Raw genomic sequence first — 10,295 nt, forward strand, 5'->3', positions numbered from 1 at the left:
TGCCATCTACCTCAGTGTCTCATAAATCCTTTCTTTGAGGTACATTTATCTCCATAAGGAGATCATTTGTTTGCTTTGAAAAGTAAACCTACCAGAAACAGAGCTTCCCACTCCTCAGATAAGCAAGAAAATAAATGTGCTTGCCACACAGTACGTTAGTCAAAATGGACTCAGCAGTCCACTTTATGAAATCTGGCCTATTGCAGTGCACTCTAAAAGACAGAAGGTGCTCTCACTTCCTCTCACTATACCGTTTGAGCACACTCAACACTCTTCGTTTACGGCAATGTAAAACATAAATCCTTACTGCACACTTTTATGTAGGAATTTGATTTGTCAACAGACAATTACGGGGTCGACTGGTTGCTTTTAACAGCAAAGTGAACAGACTGTACACGGAGTCACTCACCAGGCCTTTATTGCTCTGGCTTTGAACAGTGAAAGGTATTCATGTGAAAAGTAAACTAACAATGTGTCAGAAAGAGCCAGAACTGTGGCAGCTTGCTTGTGTGCAGGAGCCACCGACACGCTGAAGTACCACACCCCCACCCATGCCCCAGTGTGGGCAGAGTAATGACACTTTCCTTCCTACCACAGGAATGTATTGTAGCAATGATACTGAGAGAGCGTCTCACAACTCCCAGTCTTTTACAGGCTGCTTGAAGTCCGTGTGTTGCACAGCCCTCAGTCAAGACCTCTTCCTGTTTATCTTCAGCATGTTAACTGTAGCTGACAAATGCCATTTTGCTGTGTGCTTTAATCATCAGTTTAAATCATGTTCAATTCCTAAGCCTTGTTTTGCGGATGTTGGGATCACTGTTTTTATTCTGTTTGGATTTTTAAAGTTTCTGTTTCAGACTTCCTTATGTACAAACCACCCTACAGCCTGCTGTCTTTCAGATCATTGGATGAATAGCACAATGGTTGTTGTCTGTTTTTTCTCTTTCTGCTTTTAAGAACAGTTCTACCAAATAATACTCAATTTATGATAAATAAGAATCATTTAGCTATGTGAAAAATTTTCAGTAGGTAGACCTGAAATACTGGAAAAGTGGACAAGATGTCTCATTTGCTCTATCTTGACGTCTATCCGTGGTGTGGTCGGGTGTTCTCTGCCTTTTGCTGTTTTCTCAAGATTGTGTACAGTAGTTACAATAAAGCAGCCTGTTTGCACTGACACAATGGTTCCAACATTTTCATGCCCAAGTAAAAAATAAAGGTTTTTACAAACCTACAAAGGTTTTCACCCATACCAATAATATCAGAATTTGATTAATTTTTCAAATTAACCTTTTTCAAACCTTTCGTCTTTGGACTGCACAATGTTATATGTGAAGGAGATTAAATGTCAACAAAACCTGTCAAAAGAAAAAGAAAATATATAAATTAAAATTTACTAGGTAGGTAATTATTCACCCCCCTCCCCTCCAAATCAATAGTTCCAGATTTGTACAGTGGGATGATAGGATGATATAAGCTTGCACATTTTTCTTGGCACAATTTCTTCATTTCCGAGAAGTTCTTTTGGAGACCACTGATGAACTACAATGTTCAAACCTCACCATAATTTTAATTGGTTCCATGACCACTTCAATGTGGCTTTGGACAAGCACTTTGGGTCATTGTCCTTTTAAAATGTGACTTTTTGCCTCAGTTTTAGGTTCTTGCTGATCAGGCAGCTTTTCCTCTAGGATTTGTCTGTACTCTGCACAATCCTTTTTACCCTCAGTTTTGACAAGCATTCTAGCCTCTGTTGGTGAGAGGCATCCCCATAACAATGATGCTGCCACCACAATGCTTGGCAGTTGGGATAGGACCGTGTTGAGTAGGTGATGCGCTCTGTTGGGCTTTCACCAGACATAACACATTACATTTGCATCCCTAAGCACTCCATGCCCGGCTGCTCAGTTTGTATTCACAGTCTGATCTACGTCGTGTCTGGGTGGTGCAATGCACATTCCACTTTTAATGATCACTCACTTTGAATATTTAACTTTCTCCTGAACTGTTCTTTTTTACCACTTGAGTCCTGACTTGTTTCAAGAGCTTTTTGCTCTTCATGGTTGGTTTGACATATCACCATGTGAGTTGTGGCTTGAAATTCAATATCTAACAGAAGAAACATACAGAGACAAATGCATTCACTCTGAAATTTTGATGACACACAGACAGATGACATTAAACTAATTACGTGACTTTCAAACGAGTCATTTGCACCTGCACTGATTTTGGGCTACCCTAAGAAGAAAAAGGCTGTATACTTCTTTAGTTGAGAATCCTCTAATTGCCAAAAAACATATCTGCATACTATCAACATAGTATGAAAATACTATGTATTACTATGTGAAAACGCTATGTACAGTTTTAACTTTATCTATATGGAATATATTATGTGGATTCCATATGTAAAGTCTTATTTGAAACCATAATGTCTGCAAACTCAGCTGTCAACAAAATGCAGAAACCTTGCAGGTGATCAGTAATTTTACAAGTTACTGTACAGTATATACCATATGTAATGTCTCCCAAATCATAATGAACAATTAAATGTCACTCACATCCTTAAGTGAAGCAGAGACCTACTATTATAACAATAGAAAAGTTCTGAAAAAGAATCACTTTAGAGACACGTTAACACAAATACCTTTAGCACCAATTGAGTATTTCCTGTTTAATTCCTTATACTTACAGTATATAGCACTTTTCTGGACATTCCACTCAAAGCCCCTTACCACCACCAATGTGCAGCATCCTCCTGGCTGATGTGATGGCAGCCATAGTGTGCCAGTCTGCTCACCACACATCAGCTCTTATTGGGGAGGAGAACAGAGTGATGAAGCCAGTTCATAGATGGGGATTATTAGGAGGCCATGATTGGTAAAGGCCAATAGGAAATTTGGCCAGGGTAATACCCCTCCTCTTTTTGAAAAGTGCCCTGGGACTTTTAATGAACACAGTGTGTCAGGACCTTGGTCTTACATGTCATCCGAAGGACGGCGCCTTTTTACACTATAGTGTTACCATCACTATATTGGGGCATTAGGACCCACACAGACCCCTTCTGGCCCCACTAACACTACTTCCAGCAGCAATCTTAGCTTTCCCAGGAGGTCTCCCATCCAGGTACTGACCAGGCTCACATCTGCTTAGCTTCAGAGGGTTGCCAGTCGTGAGTTGGAGGGTGATATGGCTACTGTTTGTATTTATTAATTCATGCTTCTTTCTCTCTGTCTCTACCTTTATATCTTTCTCTTTATTTTAATGTTATGCCTCTTTCTTATTCTCTCTCTCTCTGCCAGTTTCTGTCTCTCTCTTTTTATCTTGCTGTCCGTCTCTGGCTGTCTCTGTCTTCTCACCAGCCGCCTAAAAGCAGCATTCTTCTGGGTGAGTCACTGCATTCCTTTCATTGTTCCGATGACAAAGTGTTTATAAACATTCCCTGTGTGGGTAAGCCTCCCTCAGAATCTCTGTGCCCCTTCGGCTGCTGTCTGAGCTCAAGGTCTCCTCTCTCCTCCTATGTCCTGACATTTCGCGGGGAAGTTGAATCAGCCCATTGAGAGACTTCCCATTGTACCGCCATTTTCCATGCCTTGCCTTCCTAGGAAAACACTCATTCTGAGTGGAGAGGGAAGTAACTAGCTGATAAACTGCTGATAAACTGATAAAGCTTTCTTGTAAACAATTTGGCTCCTTGCTTTACTTATTATCATAAGAGATCAATCAACTTTTTTACATTTAAATATTTTTTTTCATAAGTTACTATTTTTTGCAGCTTATGCTTTGGTAAAATTACAGTGAAACATGTTACTTTATACATAAAAATAAAATGCATCATTGTAGAAACACATGATACATAAAAGTAACACCGCAATAAACTCTCATTTATGGACCTTTTCATTAAGGAGTTTAAAGCATGGAGGGAAAAACATGCTTTGCAATCAATATAACAGGGCATTCTAGTCCTTTCTTCTGATAAACCTTTCTGGAAATGAGACATTGTATACTTGTTTTATTCAACACGCCTGGTACTCTCTTGAGGAATATATCTCTTGGGCTATATCTCCCAAGGTTATGTCATAGAGGCCAGTGACAAGGCCAGTAGAGACCCTTTATCTGCAGAACAGCACCAATTAACACCAAACAACTCTCAGCCTGGCTTCTGCCCAAGGTTGCTACAAAGGCCCTAAGACACCTGCAGTATGAGGTCTCCCTATCAAGAAGGGAAAATATTGCTGTGCTCTAACGAGGTAAAAGCAAAGTGAATTGTGGTAAAGAAAAGTGAATCGAGAAATACTAGATTTTAAAGAGTTAAGTGAAAAATAAACCATGTCCTTGTTCCACAGTCTACCTCAGAAATGTGTACTGTGGCAGCTGGGGGCCTTGCATAAAAGAACATTTGACAATACCTGCAACCACTTCCCGAAGACAGGCTAAATTAGTGTAATGTGCCTTTCATTGGTGTAGAAAACAGATTCACAGGATTCAGTGACATCTGTCATCTCCTCAGAGTGACTGTAACTGTTTCCTTGTGTGTAACAGCCAGCTCAATAAGACTTAATGATCTGTTGTTAACCTGGAACTTTCAAAACAATTCCTATTACAAATAATTTATTTTTCGACATTTTACCACTGCATTTTTATGGAGGCGAATACCCCAAAAGACAAAACTAAATTAAAGAAAAATAGAAGAAATAAAAAGAAAAAAGGAGACAACGGAAAAGGGGAGTTTGGGCTATTGAATAAAATGTTTTTGATATGAAAAGCCTGTGTTTGCGAGTAGATATCTTCTCAAGGGCTGGGAAAAGAACACATCTGCAGCACTGTGGAGGCTTCGGTGAAAGAGTGGGTCTCGTCTGTACGACAGAAGCAGGTGAAGGTCATCCAGAGGGGACAGGTGGTGTGCAGTGGTGTAATACTTCCTCACAAACAAGCCTGAGAGACACGGCTGCCTTGCAGGTTGGGTCTAATAGCGGACTGGGGGTCTCGCAGTGTAAAGGTCACAGGCCTGGTGGTGATTGCTTTTCCCTTTTTGTCTGAAAGTTGATTTCATTCCAGCTCTGTCCTCCCACCTCCTGCTCCCAGGCCAGTGAGCTGTCGTTTGTCAGTTGTCATTGTGCTGAGGTAATAAAGCGAGCCCAGGGTCTCCTGTACAAGGATAAGGCCTTCGCTCGCGCCAGTCTGACAAAGGGTAGGGGCTGACAACTCATCTAAGACAAGACAAGCATGGTCGCAGTTTCTGAATAGCTGTATAAACCATAACATGACATGCAGCTCCATAGGAATCATAACTGTTTCTGCCTACTCTTTGCAACTCTATGATCAAATGTTTTGAGACCACAAGAAAGTAATTCCAGCTGTGGAATATTTTATATATGATTTCATATATGCACATACACACACACAATGCTCTATATGTCCCCACAGTGACCATATGTCTAGCAAGACTGAATAGCTCATAAACACTAAGGAAGCCACGAATGTGATTGTTATGGCAGAACAATTCCCAGATCTGTCCTCTGTCTTTCCTCTCCTCCTGTGAGTCATGTGGCTCCCCCAGTCCCCTGCCTTAGTTGTTCCGAGAATGTAGCGTCCTGTGCTTTAACGCCATGTGCCACTCGCAGATTAGTTCTGGAGTGCCGGCTCTTGTCAGCTCGTAGATCAGGAACACACAGTCCTTTTCGCTCCACTCTGTCTCTGTGGAGCACTGCCTGTGCTTCACACTCTACAGATCTGCAAAACCCCGATTCATTCTGTCCCTGACAGGTTCTCCGGCTTCATTCAGAGGAAAATGTTTTTATATAGAAATGTAAAAGAGAGAAACTGAGACTCCCGAGTTGTTCCCTTCAACTTACAAAGCAATGAAATTACTGCTATCATGAAATGGTAGGAGCTAACTTAACCCAGTAGGTGCTGTCTATCAACACTGCAGGAAAAAAGTTTTAAAACAAACCTTTTAAGGATGACTGTGAAATACCATGGTAAAAGTATGGGCATGGACAGTTTGAAACTCAATGGTGCAAATCAGGCAAAACACCTATAAAGCAAGATATGTTCATTTTATAAACATGGAGAGTTGGTGATTTTCTTCTGTTTGTAAAGATACAGGTTGTAGTACAATATTTAAGATTCAATGTTACAAAATCATTACAGAATGATACAGAATTATCAGCCAAATCGGTAATGATGATAAAAAATATCCTAGCAGTTGATTTTTTTTTAGAAAACGTATTAAAAGTAACAAGATGTGATGTTATTGTGAGCTACAGATCAGATTCCTCCTGACTAGGAATCATGAGTACAGTGTAGCAATGCTAAACACTAAATGCTGTTTTGTTCATCTTTTTTGTAGTATAGAAATCCAATGACAGGTGTATTTGATGGTTTGTGCTCAACCCTAAGAGTGAAACACACACTTCTAAATAGTCTCAGCAGGCAATGATGCATCCTTTCAGGGAAAAGCAGCGCAATTAAACTGATGAGGGGAGTCAAACTCTTAGGAGTCGCACATCCAATCTGCAAAGGTAAACGGCCTTTGTCAGTGCAATAATTCCACTAAATGAATGCACCTTCTTGTTGACACTTCCTGGCATCGTGTAAAAAGCTACTTGGAGCTGCATCTATTATTCTCTTTTCCCCTGCGCTCATTTGCTCACTCTTCTAGTCAGCTTGTGAGTATTGTAATCCCCTCTACTACTTTGGTCTTTAAATAAGCCATTCACAAAGAATGCCCGACAGTGCTAGAGACAATTATGCAATTTTTTCTTAATTCAGTAAGCACATGTATTATTTATACTTCTGTATTTATACAGCAAGGTGATGATCAGTGCAATGTCAAATGAAATTTAATTAGCCCCCACTTTTTCGGTTTTAAGAGGGAACCTTTTCTCCAGTTAGTCCACAAGTTACAGAACCCCTGGACTGCTAGTCCCTTTCAGGAACATGGCCGTTAACGGAAAACAGGAGCTCCTTTTCTGTGCAAATCACCACAAGCATGAGCTTTTGGTTTTCCTTAATGGTTACAGCTCTTTTCCAGGAAAGCTGTTTAAAGTCCATGTCGCCTCCACCGTCACTGCACATAAAACGTCAGCTTGCGGTGACCTGCCATGCCTGTTTGTCTGATGAATGTGGATTAACGCAGCATCGTGAGACAGCCCATCTCAGTACTCTGTGACAGGTGCAGGCGATTGGTATTTGGAATCTGAAGCTAGTTTTGGTCACCTGCAAAAGACAGAGAGCTGGAGACAAGAGTCAGTGACAGAGTCTGGCTCCTGTGTGTCCTGAGATATGCTATTTTTTGTGTTTGAGAACATCCCAAAACAGAATCTGAATGCAAAAAAAGTGCAGGAAAATAGAACATTTAATCTGCTGAGGTAGTTGACACACTAATTGTGACATTTAATGTTCCTTGAAAAACTCCTTATGTCCATAAAGCCTTCAACAATGAAAACATGCTTAGCTAGTCAGATTAAACTATTAAAGTAGCAAACAAAAATAAATACATGCCATTGTGGCCAGCAGTAAGTAAAGTGGCATCTTTCATTTATTAAAAGCAGGTTCTAGTGTCTGTAAAGTCAACTTAATCAAAAACAAAAGTAGGTTGTGTTTGCACTGATCTCTTCAGGATCTCTGATAATTTAACTGGAAATCAAGCAAATTTTAAATTTCTGAATGCCTTGCTGTTCTTGAGAAGTTTCGTTCTGTTGATCTTCTCTAGAACCCTGAGATCAGCAGGAATCTGTAAAGAGAAAGGTCCCTTTCACATGGTACTCAACACTCCTGCTGTTCTTGGCTGTGCCCCTCTCTTGTGTTGTGTAATCTGCCCCTGGGGGCTATTGATATGCAGGAAAAGTGAACTTAGCACTGCGCTGCTCTGCATAGGGACTGCTGTGTCATAATTCTAGGAAACAGAACTGTTAGACTGTCTTTCCAGAATGATGACAGTGCAGATGCTGTTCAGTAATGTCTCAAACCTGTTGCATTAAAGACACACACATTGCTAGCACATTTCTCAAATAGTCAAATTCTTTGGAAATTTTCTTCGTTCAACTGAATTTTCTCAATTTGGAACCATTTTGGAACCATTGGAACAATTTTAGCCTTTTACAACATTGGATTTCTTTGCCTTTTTCAGTGTGTTATTTAGCTGACAATTGGCCTTTCTTTCATTTGGCATTATGTAAATTATTTCCAAAAATAAAATCTGCATTAATTATAGAAGAAAATCAACGTTTAAAGAAAACAAATGTTCTGTTTTTGCTTATGCCTCTATAAGCGTTGTAAAATACACTAATGGAACCTGTTAAAAACAAATTTATACAATCAAACTATCATTCTGGGAGATTTTTGTTTCTTCAAACACCAAAGTAATCTTGGCTCCACACTCTACTTTAAAGAAATTGTTGGGTGTAAATGAGTAAGGGGTCAGGTACAAAGCCTTCAATGTAAAATAACACACTCTACGAAACTTCAAAGTGATCTTCAGGACATGGGTGTTTACATCCCAAGTGCAATATCTTCATTCAGGCTGCATTAGCTACCTCTCGGAGTTCTGTTCTAGTTAGGATAGACAGGATGGCTTGAGTGAGTGAGACAGGCTGTTCCCAGAGGCGTTCTCAGAAGGTAATTGAACCTGTCTTTCACAGCCATCGGAAACTACTCTATTGATCAACGCCCGCGTCGCGATGAAAAAATGCTTGCACTAGCAGAATGAGTTACATGGGTTTATTTTCTTTCTTGAACATTTCCTCCTTTGGGATAGATCAAGGGAAATTTCAGAGTGAGGGATAAATGTTGCTGCTGCCACTGAATCCAGCTGTAAAGGCGGGAATACACTGGCACCCTCTTCGGAGCAAATACATACCTTGAGATGATGGGATCACATGCGAGCTCTGATTCCACAGAGAGCTTGTGTTGTCACGCTGCAATTCAACAATGCACAGCATGCTGAGGCAGAGTTTTGGACAAAGTGGTCTGCGACAAAATCGGGCTCCAGAGCTGAGCAGGGTGATTTTCAAAGGTTTCGAAGGAAAATATACTCCCTGTTTTTCCATAGTGAGCAGAAGTGTCTTTATAGCAGGTCCAGTAGGAGGCGAGGAAGGCATGGCATGGAATAAGGAAATGTGTTTTCAGGCAGGAGAACTCATGTTTTCACATTGCATCACTGGCCTTAGGCCCTGCCCTTCAAACAGACCGTGTTCTCTGAACAGCCCATCAAAGCTCAGCATGCCTGATCTGGATATAGGGGTGGTGTCCCGCCACTCCCTTTCATTGATGGAACAAAGGTAGCAGGGGCTGGGGAGGAGAATGGGATAAATTTAAACACACAGTAAGTTAATTGTACCTGCTACAACAACACTATAATTCATTGGTTATGCCAATAAAGCTCTTTGAATCTGCATTTGATTAATAGCTTGAGGTAGTTTTAAAAATCCCTCCTTGACACTCATTGGATTAGTTTATGAATTAATATATGAGTGTTAATTAGTGATGTGTGCGAAGGTGCAGTAAGGGCGAATGAGCTTGCATGTCTGTGCTTTTAATAATTTGGTTATTACTGTATATCAGAAGGCAGGCTGAATTTCTGGTTAGAACTGTCATTTTGCTTGTTTTTTTAAATACATTTATAAAAGTTAGCTGTAGTTTATTTGGAGGTAGACAACGTGGATCAAATTTTATAGTGAATTTAAAAGATGTAAAAGTTGTTCTGCTATACATGGGGAGCACATAGATGAAGTGCAAATCCCTTGTAGTACATTGCATTTAAACACAATGTACTGTATATTATAACACTGTAGAAAATACAAAACAGTATCTAAAAGTCTAAATATCTAAATCTTTAAGAACATTGTTGCAAAACTGCAATGTGAGAAACCCAGTTTCACAAAAACAGCTTAAAGGCTTTGAGTAGCAATTTTAGTGTGCACTTCTCTTTAATGCAACAGGTCTGAGACATTCATTCACCACAGTATGCCCCTCTGCTAGCCTGGCCAGTGAAACTCAGGCTGCCAGAGTTTCACTGAGAAGCTCTAGAAGGAGGCAAAGCGCCCGGTTTGGCAGTGTGGCTGACCAGACCTGCTTGCCAAATGGCCGCCTGGCACTCATCACTTTATTATGTGAAGAAAACGCTTGACTGTGCTAGAGTTTGGAAATCCCAGCCTGAATGGGGGAGGTTACTGGCTGACAGGCAGACACAGTTTTCCAAACTGGACCACACACAATGCACACATTAGGTGCTGCTGTCTTTGTGAGAACTTCCAAATGAATCCTGTTGGAATCCAAGTTCATGGCTTCTGAAA

The 10,295-nt window shown here is 40.5% G+C and overlaps 1 long non-coding RNA gene across 1 annotated transcript; it reads right to left on the minus strand.

Annotated features, from left to right (window-relative positions):
• Positions 1-7,518: 7,518 nt before the first annotated feature.
• Positions 7,519-9,134, minus strand: LOC148658679 (uncharacterized). Its single transcript, XR_015940127.1, has 2 exons — positions 8,861-9,134; positions 7,519-7,735 (listed from the first exon to the last, which is right to left on the minus strand). It is a non-coding gene; the product is annotated as an uncharacterized LOC148658679 (long non-coding RNA).
• Positions 9,135-10,295: the final 1,161 nt, after the last annotated feature.

This window comes from Lepisosteus platostomus, chromosome 7 (genome assembly GCF_059453375.1).
Source record: "Lepisosteus platostomus isolate fLepPlt1 chromosome 7, fLepPlt1.hap1, whole genome shotgun sequence".
NCBI lineage: Eukaryota > Metazoa > Chordata > Actinopteri > Semionotiformes > Lepisosteidae > Lepisosteus > Lepisosteus platostomus.